The sequence below is a fragment of the Periplaneta americana genome, chromosome 12, assembly GCF_040183065.1.
Source record: "Periplaneta americana isolate PAMFEO1 chromosome 12, P.americana_PAMFEO1_priV1, whole genome shotgun sequence".
NCBI lineage: Eukaryota > Metazoa > Arthropoda > Insecta > Blattodea > Blattidae > Periplaneta > Periplaneta americana.
This window is the reverse complement of record NC_091128.1, coordinates 12,601,724-12,616,510: the sequence shown is the minus strand read 5'-3', so window position 1 is coordinate 12,616,510 and position 14,787 is coordinate 12,601,724.

The following is a 14,787-nucleotide window of genomic DNA, read 5'->3' as shown; positions in this document are numbered from 1 at the left end:
AGCCATGACAACGGTAACCTTGCCAACGCTAAAGATAACAACGGTGTCCATGTGAACGGTAACCATGGCAATGGTAAAAATAAAACGCTTACAAAGATGATAATTTTCATGGCAACGTGACCACGCCAATGGCAAACAAGGCAAGTTAACCATAGAAATACTAACCGCGGAAACGGTAACAATAGTAACGGTAACATGGCTACGATATCCATTAGACCTATTACTATGACAACGGTTATTATGACAACGACTATCATTGTGCCCACACCTGTGGAGTAACGGTCAGCGCGTCTGGCCGCGAAACCAGGTGGTCCGGGTTCGAATCTCGGTCGAGGCAAGTTATCTGGTTAAGGATTTTTCCAGAGTGTTCCCTCAACCATTAAGAGAAAATGCTGGGTAACTTTCGATGTTGGACCTCGGACACATTTCACCGGCATTATCACTAGGGACCGGATGTGTATGTAATATCAAAGTGTGAAATATGTACATATGCCAAGGCAAATACAACATTGGCTACGTTTAACAAGGCAACGGTAACTATCGCATTGTTAAACTATGCAACGGTTACCAAATCGACCAGTATCATGACAACAGTCACCATTGCAACGATCACCTTGACAGCGGTAACCATGGCAAGCAGGGGCGGACGGAGGATTTTTTTTCGGAGAGAGATTTGAGGAGATAGTAAAAATGGAGTAATGAGAAATAAGTTTATATACTCACAATTTGTTTCCGAGTCACAAACATTTACAAGTTGGCCTGAGTAGCGTAGTCGGTATAGCCTTCTCTGCTGGAAGTTGCGGGTTCTACCCCAACCCAGCTCGATGGCATTTAAGTGTGTTTAAATGCGACAGGCCTCATATCAGTCGATTTACTGGCATGTAAAAGAAGTCCAGCGGGAAAAAATTCCGGCACACCAGTAACCTCGGCAATTGCGAGCGTTGTTAAATAAACCACAATTTTTAAATTTTAATATTTACAATGAATGCAATACAAAAACAATGACAGTGATATTTACAGAAGAAGGTGACGAGGCTTCTTAGACATTTCATCCAGTACTTCATAAGCTTTTATTTCTACATTTTTATGTATCATCATCATGATCAGTCCATTTAATCTGTCTGCTCCTCAAGTAAGTCTTCAAATACCGCAATGTTGAGAACGACCATTCTGGTGTTGCTGTAGTTACAGGCAACGTGCAGAAAAGTTTTAGCGCCTTGTGAGTGCAGGGGAAAATAATTTCATTGCACCTGTTCAAAGAAGATATAAAATCAGTAGGCATTAGGTGAAGATTTTTCTGATCAAGGAAATTTCTTCTCCACATCTTCAATTCATTGAAGAAAGACTCCGGTGATGCATCAACATCATTGGGCCACTGATCACTATAGCCTCAACTGCAGTTTCTAAATCTTCATCTGATGCTCGCACTGTGTTTTTAGGTAGCAAAGTTTGTATGGACTTTAGGATTCTCTTATGATTTAAAAACCTATCCTTGAGCTGACTAATAAAATAGTCTAAGAAGGGAAGGAGAATTGAAAGCCTAAAATACTGTTCAGGACTCTCTGTCTTGAAGTTAGAATGCTGTGTTTGTCTCCCTGTAGTTCTTGGAATTTCCAGCGTAATTCCAGTAAGTTGAGCAACACTTTTTGCCTCTAGGTTCACTGGCTGAAAATTTAAACGAAAATCTTCCAGTTCTCTTCCAAGATTCTCACATAGTTCAATGCATATCTTAAGGTCCATCTGTTCTGACTGTAGTAAACTGGCTAAACCATGTGACAGGCTAAAAACATGGCTAGCTACAATCATATACACCAAAAATATTGGTTTCTGTATGGCTTATATTACGATGTACTGAAGTACATAATATGATAATATTTCAGTGCAGAAATTCTGCGTCATCATATGGTGATGGAAGAGTGGAACAGAGAAAAATTCTCTCCGGCACCAGGATTTGAACCCGGGTTTTCAGCTCTACGTGCTGACACTTTATCCACTAAGCCACACCGGATGCCCATCCCGATGTCGGATCAAATCCTCTCACTTTAAGTTCCACTTCTCGGGTTCCCTCTAGTGGCCTACGCCCATGCATTGCGTCATAGAGATGTATGACAATGACAAAATGTCCATACATGTGCAGAGGTGCATATCATGATATGCGAAAAATAATCACTTTGTGATTTAAGATGGTGCTTATTCCGTCGGATCCTGGCCACTTAGTCACTCATAACGAGTTATATTATTAGTCCTCTTGCGTTGGATCTCTTGTAGTGTCAGAGAACAGTGCTACTCTCCAGTGGGCAGTGGATCAGAGTTGTGAAGCAGAGGCAAGAAAAATCCCAGATATAGAGATTTCTTTCAATGCAAAGATACATTTATTTAACATTTTAGCAAAGGGAATTTACGTGGAAAACCCTCTAATTCCTATGTACATTCACGAATTAAAATCAATATTATTTTTGTTTCTTGTTTCGTATTTTTCTCAAAATTTCGGGAGAGGATATATCCCCTTAATCCCCCCCCTGCGTCCGCCCCTGATGGCAAGGGTAGCAATGTCAACGGTTACCAAGGCAGGTTGACACGACATAACTTACCGTGACAACGTTGTCATTTAGAACGGTTACCATAGAAACAATTATACTGGTAACAGTTACCATCGCAATGGTAACCGTGCTATCGATAAACTTGGCAACGGTAACCGTGTCAATGGTAACCGTTGGTAACGATTACCAAGGCAGAAACAACATTGTCAACTTTTACTATGTTGAAGATAACCAAGGCAACGGTAGTCATGGCATAGGACGATAACCATGTCAACAGTTACCTTGGTAAGAGTTACTATGACAAGGTTTATTTCAAATTTCAAATTTATTTCAAATTTCAAATTTTCAAATTTTCATGGCAGCAATGGCAACGGAAAGAATGACAAGAGTTAACATGGCAATTGTTATCATGACAACGGCAACCAAGGCAACAGTTGACATGGTTATATTGGCAAGGGTAAGCATGCCAATGTTTATCATGATCGGTCACAACATCAACGGAAACGGTGTTAACAGTAACCATGGTAACGGCAACAATTGGAACCGTAACCATGACGACGGTAACCATTTCAGCGTTAAACATGGTAACGGTATGACGACGATAACCATAGCAGCTGTAATTATGACAACGTTAACAATAAAAACGTTAAACATGGCAATGGTTACCAAGGCGATGATTATCATGGCAACGGAAACCACGCCTACGGTAATCCTACCAGCGGTAACCATATCAATGCCAACCATGAGAACGTTAATCATGGCAATGTTAACCATGGCAATAGTGACCATGGCATCGGTAGCAATTACAAAAGTTACGTTGACAACTTTTACCGTGACAACGGTTGTCATGGCTAGGGGAAACCCGGGCAAAGCGGATAGGCCTAAGCTAAGAACAAACAATGCCACAGGCTATATTTTGGTGCTCTCGCAATAAAGTCTTCATGATATTGGTTGTGACACATGTTGTCCACACATATAAAAAACAGCAATTGGTTTCTCGTACCTACGGACAGTGATATTCGCTTTGCCCGTGTACCCGGGCAAAGCGAATAATTAACCCGGGCAAAGTGAATATCCCTATAACATTTTCACAATTCTATTTAATTGTTATTCACAGATAATTAAATTAAATCAACACATAAACACGATGCTAATGAGTTATATTAGACGATAGGATATGTTATTTACAGCCCATTACAGCACGTTAGATTAGTACAAAATACAAATTTGAACAAGTCGATGTTTCACTAGCACTGAAAACTTAGATTTCTTCTGAATTTGGTCCTAGCCATAAGTTACTTCTCTTTCAACGTTTTTAATCGGTATAGATGTAAGAACCCATGTATTGTGGGTCCCTATCACCACGGCATGGCGCGTCCTCAGGTTGCGGATAGAGGAGACGGCCTCCAGATATGGAGGGTAGCTGCGAATATATTGAATAAGCAGTCGTGAATAGACGATAAGGGGTGGTCCTCCAGCTTGGGGGTTGGGCGAAGGGCTAACAACCAATCACCGTAAAAAACAGCTTGTTACGAATCCCTACAATAACCCTCGGAATAGAACTGATTCTCTGGCACGACCACAGCAAAGGAATAAGGTTTTGAGATTTGGCACTTGGAACGTAACTACTCTTTATAGAACAGGAGGGGTAACATTAGTAGCAAAAGAACTAGCTAGATATAGAATAGACTTCGTGGGAGTACAAGAGGTTAGGTTAGATGGTAATGGCATATCACAAATAGGAGATTACTTGTTGTGTTATGGGGAAGGAAACAATAATCACCAATTAGGAACAGGATTCTTTGTTCATAAAAGAATAAAATCAGCAGTAAAAAAGGTCGAATTTATCAGTGACAGGTTATCATATTTAGTACTTAAGGGTAAATGGTGCGACATCATAGTTATAAATGCTCACGCCCCTACAGAAGAGAAAGACGACCATATATAGAATAGCTTCAATGAGGAATTGGAACATACTTTTGATCAGTTACCTAGATATTACATGAACATTTTATTGGGGGATTTCAACGTCAAAGTGGGACAGGGGGATATTTTTAAACCAACTATTGGAAAAGAAAGCCTACAAGCAACTAGTAGTGACAATGGAATTAGATTAGTCACCTTTGCAACATCGAAAAATTTAATTGTCAAAAGTACAACTTTCCCCCATAAGGATATACATAAATATACTTGGACTTCTCCAGATGGATTGACACATAGCCAAATAGATCATATCTTGATAGATAAACGGAGACATACTAGTATAGTAGATATTGGAACTTTCAGGCGTGTAGACTGTAATTCTGACCATTATTTAGTGATTGGAGAATTAAGAGAAAGATTATTAGTAGCCAAGCGAGTAGAGCAACAAGTGAATATTACTGAATTCCATATTTTGAAATTAAAGGACGAGGAAGCTAAGCAAAATTATCAGGTCGAAATTTCGAACAGGTTTGCCACTTTAGAAAATTCCGACGAAGTTGAGAAAGAATTAGATGTTAATAGCGTGTGGGAAAATATCAGAGATAGTATCAAAATTGCAGCTGAGCAGAGCATAGGTTATTATGAAACTAAGAAAAAGGAACCGTGGTTTGATGAAGATTGTTGCATGGTAGTAGAAAGAAGGAAACGGGCAAAATTGAAATTCTTACAGGATCCAGTTGAGGAGAAGAGAGATAATTATTTCAATGAAAGACTGGAAGCAAGTCGTACACTTAGGAATAAAAAGAGAGGTTACTTGAAGGAAAAACTGAATGAGGTAGAAAAAAATAGTAAGAATAAAAACATTCGAGATTTATATAAGGGTATAAAGGAATTTAAGAACGGATATCAGCCAAGAGTAAACGTGATCAAGGATGAGAATGGTGACTTGCTTGCAGACTCCCCATCAATCCTAAACAGATGGAAAAACTATTTTGCGCATCTGCTAAATGTACATAGGCCAAATAGAAATGATCGGGACGAAATTGAAATACAAACTGCTGAGCCATTTATACCCGAACCCACGCTTTCAGAAGTCGAAATTGCGATAGAAAATCTGAAAAAATACAAGTTTCCAGGTATCGATCAAATTGTAGCAGAATTAATACAAGAGGGTGGAAGTGCATTATATAGCGAAATTTATAAACTTGTACTTGCTATTTGGGAAAAGGAAATTGTGCCAGAACAATGGAAGGAGTCCATAATTGTACCTATTTTTAAAAAGGGGGACAAAACCAACTGCAGTAACTTCGAAAAATATGACTTCTGTTGACGTCGTACAAAATTTTGCCCAATATCCTTTTGAGAAGATTAACTCCGTACGTAGATGAAATTATTGGGGATCATCAATGCGGTTTTCGGCGTAATAGATCGACTATTGATCAGATTTTTTTGTATTCGACAGATAATGGAGAAAAAATGGGCGTATAGAGGTACAGTACATCAGTTATTCATAGACTTCAAAAAGGCATATGACTCGGTTAAGAGGGAAGTATTATATGATATTATTATTGAATTTGGTATTCCGAAGAAACTAGTTCGATTAATTAAAATATACTCTCAGTCAAACATACAGCAGAGTCTGTATAGGTCAGTTTCTATCTGATGCTTTTCCAATTCACTGCGGCTTAAGCTGGGAGATGCACTATCACCTTTACCTTTTAACTTCGCTTTAGAATATGCCATTAGGAAAGTTCAGGATAACAGGCAGGGTTTGGAATTGAACGGGTTACATCAGCTCCTTGTCTATGCGGATGAGGTGAATATGTTAGGAGAAAATACACAAACGATTAGGGAAAACACGGAAATTTTACTTGCAGCGAGTAAAGCGATAGGTTTGGAAGTAAATCCCGAAAAGACAAAGTATATGATTATGTCTCGTGATCAGAATATTGTACGAAAAGGAAATATAAAAATTGGAGATTTATCCTTTGAAGATGTGAAAAAATTCAAATATCTTGGAGCAACAGTAACAAACATCAATGACACTCGGGAGGAAATTAAACCCAGAATAAATATGGGAATTGCGTGTTATTATTCGGTTGAGAAGCTCTTATCATCCAGTCTGCTGTCCAAAAATCTGAAAGTTAGAATTTATTAAACAGTTATATTACCGGTTGTTCTGAATTGTTGTGAAACTTGGACTCTCACTCTGAGAGAGGAACATAGGTTAAGGGTGTTTGAGAATAAGGTGCTTAGGAAAATATTTGGGGCTAAGCGGGATGAAGTTACAGGAGAATGGAGAAAGTTACACAACACAGAACTGCACGCATTGTATTCTTCACCTGACATAATTAGGAACATTAAATCCAGACGTTTGAGATGGGCAGGGCATGTAGCACGTATGGTCGAATCCAGAAATGCATATAGAGTGTTAGTTGGAAGACCGGAGGGAAAAAGACCTTTAGGGAGGCCGAGACGTAGATGGGAGGATAATATAAAAATGGATTTGAGGGAGGTGGGATATGATTATAGAGACTGGATTAATCTATACAGGATAGGGACCGATGGCGGGCTTATGTGAGTGCGGCAATGAACCTTCGGGTTCCTTAAAAGCCATTTGTAAGTAAGTAAGTATAGATGTAGGAACATCAGAGCGCGGACTTTTTCTTCGTTGAACTCGTATCTTTCGAGCATCCACTTCTGGCTCTGGTCTAAATCAAAAGAACTGACTTGGATTCTCCTTCTGACGATGTTGATGGTTTTGGTGTAACCGGAACTGAAAATCTGAGTGTAATTGATGTATTGAGTATTGTTTCAAACTCTGAAGATAACGACATCACAGAGGTGGTTGATTCTGAATGAGCATTAACAGTTACTTCAGCCACTGAAGAAACTGGCACAGCAGAATTTGTTAAATCTGAGTAAGCTATCGTGTCGCTGATTTCTATCTCAAGTGGGCGATCTGTAAGTTGATCTGGAGCAAAATCTTCATCAACAAACACGTTATGGTTGTATGGTCAGATGGCAGAACCAATGATTGGAAGATTTTATTTCTTCAAGTGCTTTCTTCATGACTTCTTTAGATAATTTGGCTTGTTCCGACTTCCTCTTGAAAAATTAAACCATCTGAACACACAATACGAACTTTTTAAGAAAAAATTTAGATCAGTGTTACGGATTTATAATTTAATTAGTGTGACAATGCCTCCACTATGTAAAATGATCTAACACGCTTTATTACAATAGACAAATACATACAAAAATACAGCTAACACTTATATAGTCAAATAAATGTGGCAGGGCAAAAGGGATAAATTATCCACTATGCCCTATTCATTTTGCCTGCAGACGCCATTTCGCTTCTCATTTAAGGTTATACAAACATAAACGTCAATAATCTTCTTCGTAAGTACGGCACTTTAGAAGTAGTCGTATCGCCTATATATTACTATCACATAACAAAAAGTTTCTGCAGTATTATGTGCTGTACATTTGTTTCTCTTACCTTGAAATATTTTGAGAAAACTGTCAATTTTCTTGAAACACATGCTGACTTCTTCTCTCACTAGCTAGAAAGACGACAAGTCAGTTCCAGTAGCAAAATCTGGTTGGGATGCTTCCCCAACATAGCAGAAAGCTCAACCTGTTGGCGTTTCTAAGAAATATGCATTATTCTCTTTGCCCGGGTTATTCGTTTTGCCGGGTCACCCCTATAATTACGATGACAATAGTTACCATGGCTACGCAACAATGCCAACGTTAAAAGTAGCAACGATAAGCACTGCAGCGGTCACCTTAAGAACCGTAACCATCGGAAACGTAACCATGATAACAATGGCAATTTTTGTCAAATCGATGATTATCATGGGAACGGTAACCAATTCATCTCTTACCATGATGACGGTAACCATATTATCAGTAACCATTACAACAGTTAAGAAGTCTATATTTGTCATGACAATGGTACCCACGCCAACAGTAAATATGTTGAAATGTGTACGACAGCTCAACTGGTTCTACAATCTACTACAGCACTCTGATTCTTGGCTATTCGCCATCTTGAAGACAGCGCCATCTTTTCCTTGTGCAAATTCCCTATTCTCCTTGCTATTCGCCAGCATTAATTGTGGGTAATGCAGTGAGGGGGACCAGAGGTTTTTTCGTAACAACCGTGAGACAGACGATTAACTCAGGAAACTCGCACGGGACAGGAAACGTCGTCTATTTGAGTCACTCAGGAAACTAGCACGAGACAGGCCACGTCGTCTCCTTGGGACTCGCAACGTCGTCTCTTTGGGAACAGAAAACTCGCGCTGGACAGGCATCGCCGTCTCTTTGAGTCACGCACGAAACAGCACGGAACAGCTAATTTCGTCTCTTTGGGACTCAGGAAACTCGCACGGGACAGTCAACGTCGTCTCTTTGGGTCACTCAGGATACTCGCACGGGACATGTGTGATTGGAAAACTTAGGAAAATTGTTGATATACATAATTTTAGTCTGATACACTTACTGAGTTTTCGTGTATAGTCAAGGTTTGATAATTGATAGATTGTTTGGATTTTCAAAAGTGGGTTTCGTTTATGACAGGATTGTTACTGGATTTGGAATTATGTAGACCTACGGCATACTAAATCAGGGTTGCGATTTTTATTAAGTACCAGAGACATTAAAGTTGATAATGAGTCTGGTTATTAGTCGTCGAATGATCTGGAAGCTGTATTGAGGGAAAATTGTATGTCGGAATAGTTAATTTTTCGGACAATTTTAGAAGGTTTCGCTGTTTATAGTAATTTACATCGTGTGTGAAGTTATGCGAATCCTTAGGCGAAATTCCATGTCCCATGTGGATTTATTGAAATGTTCTACAATATTGGTAATCGGGTACAAGAGATTGTAAATCGTTACGGAAGTATGCTTAGCCTTGCTACAGTTAGATGGGGTTACGTTGCTTAGAATACGCGTGTACTATTATTCTATTCCCTCTCTCTGTGTCGGATATTGATCTTTGTGAAATATTGTACAGGAGTGTGCATATCATACGAATGGCCATAATCGAAATAGTTGAACTCTATGATTCTACCTGATGATAGTAACAAATTTTATGTTATTTTATGGAAAGGTCTGTTTTCTATGAAAATACATTGTGTCATGGTATTGTGTAAATCATCGAGGAAACTGAATGGACGTGAAGTACGCCGACAAGATTCAATTGATGAGACATACATATATGACTGTATTGGATGAGAGTTAGTTCCAAGGTTAGTTTTTATGAATTTATTACATGTCACCTTATTGCAAGAACACATTGAAGATAGAATCACTTTGTAGGAACATTGTTGGTAGTAAAGCTAGCCACTACGTGCAGCTTTAATTCTTATTATATTTTAACAATTTTTTCATTGTATCACGAGCATCTTGTTTATCATATATCAATTCATTTGTATATTATTATCTTATTTATTGTTCAGTCAATTATATTACTATCTTGTTATAAAATTGGTACTTGTTATTTAATCGCTTCCACTGCGCTAACCACCAATCAAGTATGTCTTCGACATCTGTTGCGGCAGCCGCAAAGGTAGACCCCTTCGATTCTGTGCAATGGCAACGGTAAGAGTAACAATGGCAACGGTAACCTTACGAGCTGTGTGTCGCCCACTGGTAAGAGATCTGACATCCGTGCCACAGGTTGTAAGGTAAAGTTATTTTTTTAATTTAGTTTTTAATTAATGTATTAATTTAAATGTGAAAAGGCATTTGTTAGTAAACTTCATTATGCCTGCCTTTTAAAAATATTATTGCTCACCATCTGTGGGCTATTAATAGGCGAGACCTGTCCTTTATAAACAAAAATACTTTGTTTCACATACTAAAAAATCCGGATGCATATCAAACAAATAAATAATTAAATAAACAAAACCAAACAATTTGTTAATATATTAACAGAAAAAGGGATATGGTGTGGACTAGTATCTCGTCCACAAACCTCGTCCACCTGCATCAACAATTGCTCTCATTCTATGCGGCATGGAGTCCACAAGATTATAGAACAGCTCTAAATTCATGGCCACCTTCTGCCAAGCATCTAGAACTCTGTCCCACAATTCGTCAGCAGTCGGAACAGGTGGTTGTACTGCTCAATTGGTTGTAACCCACAAATTTTCAATCGAATTCATATCAGGTCGACATCAGGCCTCCTCGTAAATCATCTTTGAATCTGGTTCACGGTGTGTACCGGGTGATTATCCTGCTGGAAAAAAAAGTGTTTCTTTTGGATATCGTTCTCGGGCGGAAGGGATCATTACATTTGCCAAAATGTGTTCGTAGACTTCTGCCGTAAACCGACCATGGATGCGTTCCAGAAGTCCTGCCCCATCGTATGACATCCACCCCAACACGCGACGCTCACACGACCCGACCTGTTAAGTCGTCTCACGAGAGTTCATCGTATCGGTGGCCATCCATACGATAAAGTATGCTACTGGAGACAATTATCTCGTCATAGAAAATTACATTTCTCTAACCAAAGTCCTGTCGGAGAATATCATACGCTAAACTGTCCACTGCATGCTCCATCGTCAAATGTTCTTTCCTCACAGCTCGATGGCACTGTATGCCACGCTCTCTAAAACGACTCCTCATGGTGTGTGGGGAACCTGGGAAGTTGAACGCCATCTTGAGTTGGGAGGCTGTTCTAAAAGGGTGGTTCTCAACTTCTCTCAATAACATGGCGTCCTATTCCCTTGTAAAGATGCGCGGTTGACCAGGAATCTGACGATTCACAACTTCACCATTACCGATAAAAAAATTTAGCCCAAAGCTTAGGTGTAGACAATGGGACTCCAATCTTTCTGCGCCATGGACGCAGAATAACCTACGCGAACCAGGGCAATGACTTGTTGACAGAGTTGTTGTCTCTCTGCCATCTTCAAGCGTAATGACAAGACAGAACGTTTTATTAACAGACAAGAGTATTGTTTGGGAGAAATGGAAGGTTTATTACTTATTAGAGTTTGGACATATTCTAAGAGATGTCGCTACATAAGTATAGCTTTGCGAGACATATATGATTGAAAATTTGTAATTAAAAAGAGAAGATTATGGGAGATCCGAACCTCGAGCTACTACTATTAACTCGTTCAATAGACCAGTGCCGTAACGATTTACGTTACTTATGCTGTTCTTATCATATGGGTATAACATGTAGTTATCCTGTTCATATTCGCTTCGGTTGATTTTGTATTTATCAATCTTATTATTATTTCACTTCTCAGAGGCCTTGATGTATCTACAGATGAATGAACCCTCCATTCGGTTTTATAACAAATTTTAGACTTTGAAACAAAATACAAGTTTAAATGGTTTAATTGTTTTACCTGGTGAACTACAGCATTAACGAGACGAGCACACGCAATTTTATGTATCTGGAACTCAGAAATTGTCGACGGCCCATTCTTTTTGCCGTAAGGCCTAAGTGTATATCTGTTATCAGGCAGTACATGTCACTTGACAATATGTGTCAGAGGAAGAACAATTGCTTGTATATTATGTCACTTTAAATGTACGAAGATCGATAAATCTTAGTATTTACCAGTACAACCTAACATTTACCGTTATTGTGCGGTAAAACCCCGAAATATCTGATTAAATATACACATTTTGAACTTTTACCAAGAGATGTTGGTAAATTTCAGGGTTTACCGATGCGAGCTGATAAAAGCTAGCTCGAAGAATCCCGCCTACGTTGTGCAAGTTCAGACATTTTTGCAAGCCTCATTCTTTGTTCGCACTCTGCTCAACGCCGCATAGGTTCAGTTTGTGTCCACTATCGTGCGCGTGCGTACGTTAATCTTTGCGAATCATTGTAGTTGGTGTTAGTTTTTTCTCCGCTTTTTAGTGCATCAGAATGAGTTGTGTCATGTGTAACAGCTTTTATTAACTTTTAAGTGAATCGGTGAATAAAGAAGGACAACAATTTTTATTTAACTAATGAACAATATAATACTCTGTTAATTGAAGTGAAAGATGCAAAAACCTTTTCCAATAAAGAATCTGTTCACTACAGACGTTTGAAGCGCTATGATGTTCTGAACATAGGAGGTAAAGAGAAACTCAAAGCATCAGTGACTGCTGGAAAACAAGAAATTCTTTATTACGTTTGTTTTGATGAAATGTTTAACTTAATACAGGAGACTAACATTGCTATAGATCATGGCGGACGAACTCGGATGATTATGGAGCTGAATCGCAAATATAGGAATGTGACTGTTGAATCAATTCTATACTTATTTGAGGTTATGTGAACCATGTCAGAAGAAACAAATACATTGAAAAATGGTGTTGTAGTGAAACCCATTCTACACAATGAAATAAATTCACAATGTCAAATTGATTTTAATCGATATGCAGGCCAAGCCAGACAATAAGTCGAAGTTTATACTGGTATACCAGGATCATTTGACAATTTTGTACTTTTCCTAGGACTATGTTCGAAAGGGGCTAATGAAGATGCATTTCATCTTTTGGATATTTTCACCACTTTTGGCACACCTAATATCCTCCATTCTTATAATGGTAGAGAGTTCTGTAACCTAATCATCCAAAGTTTATGTGGCATGTAGAATGATATATAGATAGTCCATGGAAAACCGAGCCACAATCAGTCTCAGGGATCAGTCGAACGTGCAAACCAAGACATCGAAAATACGTTATCAACTTGGATGGAAACAAATGAAATTTCAAAATGGTCTGAAGGCTTGAGGTTCGTGCAAGCAATGAAGAATAGGGCTTATCATGAAGGTATCAGGTGTTCACCATTTGAAGCTATGTTTGGTGTTCCAATGAAAATGAGAATTGCCAGCTCAGTTGTTCCACGTGATTTAGTAAACAATGTAAACACTGAAGAAAATTTGGAAAAAATGTTAAACACTGGAACGACTGACTCAGAAGAAAGGGAAGATAATGGTCAAGGAATTGATGATGTGAAAGAAGTAAAGCAGCTAGAAAGTACAGTTGAAGCAGGGAACAAAGCTGCAGGTGGTCAGCAAGAAAATGCAGTTGGAGCAGATGAAGAATCAGCAGGGACACAGCATTTGACATTAGTTGAAACTGAGACAGCGGACCCACCGTCGCCTCCTGATGGCTGTGACGAGACGCTGAGAACTTCCTACAGGGTCGAAAAAGTGAAGAGGCTGCCAAAGAAGTTCTTGAAATGCAAGCGAAGAAAATGAAAGCAGCCACTTGTAACAATTCAGGTGGACAGAATGTGAGAATCAAAGTACCGGATGTAGATCGGGCAAAAATTGACGCGAAATCAATAATAGCAATGGTATTAAATATTCAAGATGAAGACTTTTATCAGCTTGATACCGAAGCTGGCAAACTGAAGTCATTGTACACTATGAACCAATTTACATTGTGCAAAGAAAATTTTATCAGCATCGAAGAAGTAGGAAAAGACGAAATTAGTGTACGGGAAGTGATTGGCAAACTATCATTCGTTGGAGAACAAGGATTCAAAAAGTGTAATTGTTTAAAAAAGTGTTCAACAAAAAAATGTTTGTGCAAATTATCTTCCATGTTGTGTAATTCTAAATTTCATAACAGCCAACCTTGTTGTAACAAGAATTAATATTCATAATATTTGTCTTACTTTATTTGTGGACCTAGACTGTTGGACGGAATGTAAAGGCTTTGTTAATTTTTGTATGGAATACTATAGATGACGGTGGTTAATATTACAATAATATTCAAAATTCTAATATGGAATATTCTTCATTATAATCACACTGCAATGTAAGAATATTTAAATAACTTCAATTTAAAATAAATACAAATTATTTCAGTCATTGCTGAGGTGATTTTTATTCATATTTTTTTTAAAATAGATCTTAAAACAACAATAAAAAGATGAATCGGAAATAGATATGAAAAAGTGCGAAGATCGGAAATCTTAGTAAAGATATTCTTATTAGATTAATACAATTTTACCACAGCTGATCGGTAAATCCTCAGATTTACCAACATCTTTTGGTAAAAGTTCAAAATGTATACATCTAATAAGATATTTCGGGGTTTTACAGCACTATAACGGTAAATGTTAGGTTAGACCGGTAAATTCTAAGATTTACTGGTTTTCGTACATTTACAGTAACACATACATCTCGTGTCTGATTCGTAAACTATGTTACTAAACTCAGCGAATTTCGAACTGGCGGATTAAGGTCATGTACAAACCACACACGAGTCACTGAACTGAAAACTATGAACTGAAGCACTGGTAATCTCGTCTGTTCCAGCTGATTTTAGTTGAGGAGAATGG